Genomic DNA, 8,033 nt, shown 5'->3' on the forward strand with positions numbered 1-8,033 from the left:
GCTTAAAAGACAGTTGAGCACTCTCACATCATGTTCAGGCTGTATTAAAATTTTACTGTGCTGTTTTGCACCTCAGATGAATCAGTTGCTCCTGAAAAGCATCAGGGGCTGGGGGGGGAGGGGCGGGATGTGTGCGAGGAAGGGGCTTTTTGAAAGGGATTATTAATGCACAGAGATGTTTTGGTGTCTGAGAGAGGTCCTGAAAGGCAGCTCTGTGCTTTTTTTCTCTATGCTCATTAACAGTGAAGCATGTAGCTGCTGAAGAGCCGAGCAGAGCGAGAGGAGGACATGGCTGCTGCTCAGGCGGGGATGAGCTGGGGAGAGGATCTGGGAACAGAGGGAGGTGGGTGCTGACTGTCTCCCTGAGAGGCAGTTTCAGGTTACAAGTTCAATGCCTGCCTCCCTTTGGGAGGCTGCAATACGGCAAGTTGTTTCTTGATGCGCAAACAATTAAAAAGAGGGCGTGGGGTAGGGGGGAGATGGAGAAAGCAAACACCTCCTCCGGGATCTGGCTGCCTCTGCAGCTGCTCACCTAAGGCACCTCTTGCGGAGAGAGTTTCACACAGGAAAAATTGTGCTGGGGGCATCATATTACTTGCAGGATGGAGTTTGGAAGCATGAGATCTGCCTTCAGCCTCTGGATATAAAGGTGTTCCTCCCTCTTTTGTCTGGGCATAGAGTGGGTCTCTTGGGTCATACCAGGGGTTACAGTTGTCTTTTTGCTGGTCCCCAGGGTTGCCCTGTAATACTGGAGAGAGGGCTATGAGGGGAGGCAAGGGGGCAGGGGTGCCTTTACTTCCCCTCCTAGCAGCATCCTTGGACATGGGGAGCACCTTTCCTGTGGTGTCCACCTGCACCGGGGGAGAGGCCAGTTCCCTGAAGTCTCCATTTTCTCTAGTTTTGTCACTGTCCTGTGAGTTCTGCAGACTCGTGTTGGGTCCCTCAGCTTTGTTTTCTGGAGAAGGGGTAATTTCTGGTCCCTCAGGCAAGGAAGCGCATGACTTTGCCTTTCTTTTGCTTGAAAGTTCCCTGCCTCCCTGCATCACCCTAGCCTTGTTGCAAATAGGCCACCCGAAGCCAGTTGCCCTCCTGCAGGCTCTCCTGGACCCGGTGGAGAGGCCAGGAGAGGAGGCAGACATTGGCGGGCAGGGTGGGAAGCCTCCTCCTGCCAGCCCTCTGGAGGCTGAGGTGCCGGCAAGGACTGAGCAGCTGGGCTAGCGCACATTCCTGTCCCAGCCCTGGGAACTTTCGGCACATAGGGCTGATGGCACTCAACGCCTGTGTGTGCCAGGTGCTGGTGCAGGGGCTGCCTTCACTGGCCAGATCCAGCACACAGCAGCTGGATAAGGGATGGGAGAAACCCTGGTGTTGCTTCTGACAGTGGAGGATGCTTTTGTATTTCTGCTCACTACTTATTCTCTCCAGAGCCAGTTAGCAGGGGGGGCAACCTCCATTTTTTTTTTTTGCATGCTAATTTTCCTTTCTTCTTTGTCTGCCTCAGTGAGCCAAGCACCAAACCAAAGGCCCTATATATCCTCCGGGAGAAAAATGCCCCCCAGACCAAGCCCTTATTTCTTTCTACTGAAGCTGAAATGTGCCATTTCCCTTATTTAAAAGGAGGGGAAGGTGCACACAGGCCCTGTGTGCCCTGTTACCACTCCCCCTGTCCTGGTTGCTTTGCCACTGCCATGCCCCTCAGCTTGTATTGATGCCTGTCACTCCGCTGACAGCATGAGACAAACACCAGTTTGCCTTGGCCAGAAAACTTGCCTCGCAAAGAAAAAAAGCCAGCTCAGGGCTTTTCACTTGGAGAGAAAGAGAGTGAGAAGAATAGACTTGAAAGCAAATTCCCGTGTTTTTTTGCTTCGGGTGAGAGCTTTTCCCACGCTCCATTGGAAGGAGTGCAAGGAGCAAATGTTTCCCAGCGCCTGTAAACACCAAACACCACTGAGGAGCAAGGAAAAAAACCAGTCTTATTGGAGAGAGGCAAAAATCAGCTGCGTGCTCTCCCGCGGTGCCTTGTGTCTGTGTGTCTGCTCTTTATGGGGTGATGGCTTTTCCAGACCTAGCTATGTCTTCTGGGTGCAGCAGGAGCATCAGACCCTGGGGTACTCTGACATGAGACCAGGTGGTGTTTGCTGCCCTCCGCAAAGTTGCTCCACAGCGCTGGAGGCTATTGCTTCCTCTGTGAGAGTCCCAGCAACTGGACTGGGAAGAGGCTTGGAAGGTGCTTGACATTTATTTGCATTCACCTGGCACTGGTCAAGGACAGTTAGCTCGCTCTGCAAGATTTTTGGTTCCCCATCCGAGGCAGGCTGAGAAAGCAAGTCTGATTTGCTGCATCTCCCGTGCCAGTCGCTTTGACTGGCCCAAGCCCCATCTCTCACCACACCCTTCCCTGGTCTGATTCCTGACTCCTGTCTTCAGAGAACTAAAAAATCAATGAACATCTTGCCTTTTGGCAGTCCTCAGCCCTGGCTTCAGGAGCAACCTTTTCCAAAGTGCCAAGTGCCTTGGGCACCCCCCAACCTTTCCAAGTCCATCTGCTTTCCACAGAGAGCTGGTATTTAGCAGCCAGCCTCAGACAGGGCTATGCGAAACCCATCCATGCGTGGGAGAGCTTGCCCATGCAACTCTCACCCTGGGAACCGGTTCACCAGCTCTGCAAGCGGAGGCCTGTCTCCAGTAAGGGAGTCTCTGTGTCTCAGCACATGAGGGGCTATGTGTCTTTAAAATGCCCCAAAAAGACAGATGAGAGATTTGAGGGGGGGCTTTTGGAAATGAGGAACCAACTGAGGCTGGGGATGCTCATCAGGCGTCCATGTGGGTTTGGTTTAGCTTTTCAAGGAGGCTGGTGTGGGGGGAAATTTGGAAGCTGGTGCCCTTAAGTTGTTTAGAGATGTGGGCCCTGCTTCATCCTGAGGTGGCCAGGAGTGCTTAGAAGTCTGTCCTGAAGGATGCCCCAGCAGCCCAGTGAGCCCACTGCTTTTCCCAGCTGGCCAAGCAAAGAGCACTCGTGATAACAAAAGCTCTGCCCAGGGGTCCCAGTTTTAAACAAAGCACTGGTGTCCCATTGCTGGTGCATCTTAGCATCTTCCCATCAATGAGAAACCATCTCCTTCATCCCCCCTCCCCTTACCTTTGGTCTTGCTCGTAGAAAGCTGTGCTGACAAGCACTGTAGCCTGCATTCGCCTGTATCTGCTCCTGCGATCTCCCTTTGTTTGGCTGCCAGCTTTCTGCACCTGCGTGCATGCCTGCTTTCCCTCCCTGCTGTGGTTAGTCCTTCCCTCTCGCAGCCCATGGGCAGGAAAGCGGGTTTTAGCTGGGTCCAGGGAGTAAGGCAGTGTTTGGCAATGGCAATGGCAAACGTTCCCACTCCAACGGCAGCCGTGAGTGGGATGGGGGGACACAGGCAGCTTGGTTATTTTTGGATGAAGTACAAGTTGCCCTGTGATTAACCCTCTGGAGTGGTCCTGCGCACATCTGTCCGATGGGAGCTGGAATCTCCATGCTTCCTTTGCTAATTGAGCCTGGATTGTATTAGCTAATCCCATCTCCAAATCCCCCAGCTGTTCAAAGTTTAATAAGAGCAACCACACATGCAGGCTGGGAGGCTATGCTCGTGTCCTGTTGGGACAGGGATTACAGAAACAAAGTGTATGGGGATTTGGGGGTGGGGTTTTTCTGCCTGTTTTTTTTTGGGGGGGGGGGAGTATTTTTTTGGCAATCTTAGCCAGCTGCCATCATCACTATCTCCTCATCCACACAGAATATGCATCATCAGAAAAAAACCACTGTCATCAAGTGATGACAGGTGAAGTAAAGCCAGGGCTACATGGAGTTAACATTGGTTAGATACCTTGTGCTCCGTGGTCCTCCCTCTGCCATGGTGCCCACCCCCAGGCTTGTTCCTTTTCTTGCACTGCTCACTGGGACAGGCTGGTTCGGAGCCAATGGTCTGCCCTGCCCTCTCCCAGGGAGGGGGATGCTCCAGATTGCCACCAGGCTCCATGTCATCACCACCAAGGCTCTTGGAGTGATGGCAAGAAGCAGGTGAGGGCCTTGGCCAGCATAGGCTGCAAGTATTCACCAGCTACACGGGGAAAGAAAACAAACTGGACGGACATGCTCAAGGGCATTCCCTGTCTAGGAGGCACCACAGCAGCCAGACCACCAGCCCAGAGGAGCCTCTCCTCTCCAGAGCCCCTGCCTGAATGGCAGGAGGAGATGCTCTGCCAGTTTTGCTCTTTAAGGAGAGGCAGGGACTGAATCATTAAATTCTTATCTGTGTCATGCTTGTTTGCTTGAGCTTTTGTAGCCTTTTCTCCCACCCAAACTACCTCAAGCGGGAAAGGGGGCTGGAGCAGCTGTGGGAGCCCCTGGCCATGGCATACAAAGCCCACTTGTTATCAGCACTGTCATATGCCTCTCTGCCCCATCCCCCTTCCCAGCCCTACCACAACCGCTACATCCCGAAAGCACAAGCCGAGCATCCATCAAAAGGGCTATTATCCCACGATTTCTTAACAGCCACTGTTGCTCTTGGGTACGGAGAACCGAGCTCCCCCTTTGACACAAACCCCTGAGCAAAGGAATAGCAGTGCCTGTCGCTGGTTGGCATACTGATTTGCAGCCCATCACAGTGGCCAGGGTGGGATGGGGGGCTGCTGCCTGCACGTGGGGTTGTGTTAGCAATTTAGGGCTTCATTCTGTTCCTACAAGATCAATGGGTCCTACAGAGATCATACTTTGGGCCTCCAGATGTTAGCAGTGGGGGTAACTCCCATGGAGGGTGGTTAAGAGACCACATGAGGGTTTCATTCCTTATGGCTGATGCTTTTAATCTGCTCTTCCCAGGAAAAGGGCTGGATTTTGAGGATTTTTTGGAGCTGGGTCTCACAATGTTGTTTTGAACAAAAGGGACACCTATTTCCCCAGGTATATTCTCTTCCTACAGCAAGATGGGGTGTCAGGGTGGCGACAATGTCCCCAAGAGCCAGGAGAAGTCCCAGGGGTGGGGAGCAGGGGCTACGGAGGGCAGCCAGCACATCTGCTCCGCCAGGAAAGGGACGGCTGGGGAAGAAAAGGGGCATGGCAAACAAAGCCACCAACCTCTTGAGTAGGAAAAGGGTCTGCAGTGCAGGAGAGGCACTTTCCAGGGATGTGCGCATTGACCAAAGCAGCTTGTTGAGTAGCAGCAGGTATTAACTTCCCAAGAGCCTGCTGAAGGATTGCCCTTTGCTCTTTTGCCAGGCAGGCAGTAGGTGCTGGCACTGGTTGCCCCTGGCTCCATCACAGGTGCATTTATTCTTGCTGTGTATGAGCAGGCAAACTGGTTGCAGCACAGATGATGCCACCCCACTTCCACCCGAAAGATCTACCAGCTGTGACACCATGGACAAAGCTGGAGTCCTGGCAGTGACAGGAAGACTCCCCAGCACGTCAGGGACCACAGCCAGGAAGAGATCTGTGCACCCCAGGTGGAAACTAAGATTTGCTCAGTCACACAGTGTGGACAGTAACTGATAAAAGGTGTCACATTTTTCCTGTTGGTTTTTTTGAGTCCCCTGGAGTAAAAGGCACTGTTAGCACCAGCAGCCTTGGGAACTGGGCAGCTTTGCTGGCTGTGAGCGATGCTGAACCCAGCTCCAGAGAGCTTGGCTTTTTTTTGTCTGCCTACAGAGAAAAATCCCTGTTGGTTTATGCCTGTTTGTCTTCCTGTTCTTGGGGGGTTTCTCTTACAGCTGACACGATGAAAACAAGACTCGGTGATGGTCTCACTTCTGCCAGCAAGGGATGGTCCTTGAAGCTCTGGTCGGCCTGAAGTTTCCCTTTGTGCCATCAGGGTTGCTCCGAGCCATGTGCCTTGCTGCTGAGTCAGCATTCTGGAAAACAATACATTGGAAGATATATGGCTGGCCAAGACATGTGGTCGCGTCTTAGTGGGCTTTGTGTGCTGCTTTCCACTTGAGAGGGCTTCTTTATCACAAGTTTTCTTGGCCACTGAGAAAATACCTAAAATGAACAATGATGAATACTGTACTGGAGAAGCTACGGGAGTTTACAGCCATGCAAAAAGCCATCATGTTTGGTCTCAGACCTTACAGAACAATCATTTTATGAAAATTTGAGGCTTTTCAATTTTCCACTGAAATCTTTGGACATAAAGAGGATTACTTTATTAGAAAAAATGAATTTTCATTATCCCATAATCCCAAGGCTTCTGGCATGGGAAAGGTGTTTCTACCTGGTGTGAACATCTCAGGACAGTTTGCTCAGCAGGTCCAGTGCTGTTCCAGTGTGAACCTAGGAAGAATTTTAAATCTGGTTTTCCTTCCCTAAGGTGTCCCTGACTCTTCACTGAGCAGGCATGGTGAGAAAATTATAGCACCTCCGTTATTAGAAAATTATAGCACTCTTATTGAAAAGAGCGGAGGCTCTTTTTAAACTTCCAGGTATGAAATTCAGATGCTTGAATTTGGGGAAGTTTACCATGCTCCCAAATTAGCCAGCCATACAGACCTCAGCTATAGCCTCAGTTGGGCTGGTTAGGGCTAGGTTCTTTCATCCAAATCTTTCAAAATAGGGAAAATGTGGGAAATTTGGGCCACTCATTTTCCGAGCTCATTTTCCCCTCTCACAGATGAGCCATGGCTCTGTGCTGGAAGAGAGGTTTCTGTCATGATGAAGTCATTTCTGAGAGCTAATTTACTTGTTCAACTGGGCACGCTGGCACTGGGATCCTGCATGCAAAAAGATGCAGCAAATTAATTGCAAGTGGCTTGCTTGAAAGAAGAAGCAGGAGGTGTGGTAAGCAGATGTCTTCATGGCAATCTGGCAGATTAAGTGGAGGAGTTCCTATGTTTTCCTGTGTTTCTGCTTACTGTGGGGTCTCTGGACTATTTTAATAACTGATCAAAAAAGAAGGGAGAGCATGAGCAGACAGAAGACCAGCCAGCTGGGATGTTTGCAAGCATAAAGGTTCACAAGCTGCGGTACTGCCAAAATTCCCTGAAGAATTTACCGGGATGATTGGTTCCCGAGAGGTAATTTTTTTTCTATGGTAAGTGCTGTGCATATCTCCAGCTTCTGTTTTTCTATTCAGGGCTTGGATTTCCCATTATGCAAGCCTACTTGCCTTTTTAATCCACTATTTTCTCCTGAAACATATGAGACTAAGAATGCTTTGTTGCACTAAAGGAGAGGTGGCTTAAGCAAAGAACTGCACTAAGGCCCTGACCAGGGCAGGGGGAGACCGGGGGGGGGGAAGGGGGGGGTGTCCTGGTTTTGGAGAATTTAGATGCTCCAAACGAGACACCACAGAGCAAGGGCTAGGGTGAGGGAAGACCATTCCTTTTCCAGCCTGCCCTAAATCACAGCTCAGGTGCTACAGGGAGCAAAACCTCATGCCGCTCCCTTTTAATGATCCCCAGCCTCCCAGGCCAACAGAGATTTGGGATTTTCCTGAGGTGCTGTCTGCATTTTTTGCACGGTGGGATCAAATCCTGCTTTTGGTCGCTGCAAACTTCTCTTCCTTCCACAGCATCCCCTCGGGCTGAACTTCACCATGTCCTTGTCTGGCAAGCTCGGCGAGGATGAGTGAGCTTTCTGGCTCCTGGTATCTTCCAGCTGGGTCCAGGACTGTCCTCAAACCTGGTGTCGGGGTGCAGGGGTGTGGGTGCTCTGGCCGTGTCCCTGCAAGGGGTGGGGGTGGTGTAGGACCCTACGGGGTCTGTGCGGGGCTGCTGGGGTGCGTGGGTGCCTGTATCCCCCCGAGTGGGTTGGTACCCGCGGGGGATGTCCCTGAGACGGTGCGTGTCTGCGTGAGCGCTGCCGGGGGGGGGCTGTCGTCGCCGCGGGTTGCGTGTGCCCCTGCAGCGAGTGGGTGTGCTTTGTGTAAGGGGGGGAGACACGCGTGTGCGGGGGGAGCGGGGGGGAGCCGCCCAGCCCCCGCCCGGGCTGCTGCCCACGCCGTGCCCCGAGGGGGCGGGCCGGGAGGCGGGGCGGGGCGGGGCGGCCCCTGCCCCCTGGC

This window comes from Haliaeetus albicilla, chromosome 1 (assembly GCF_947461875.1).
Source record: "Haliaeetus albicilla chromosome 1, bHalAlb1.1, whole genome shotgun sequence".
Taxonomy (NCBI): Eukaryota; Metazoa; Chordata; class Aves; order Accipitriformes; family Accipitridae; genus Haliaeetus; species Haliaeetus albicilla.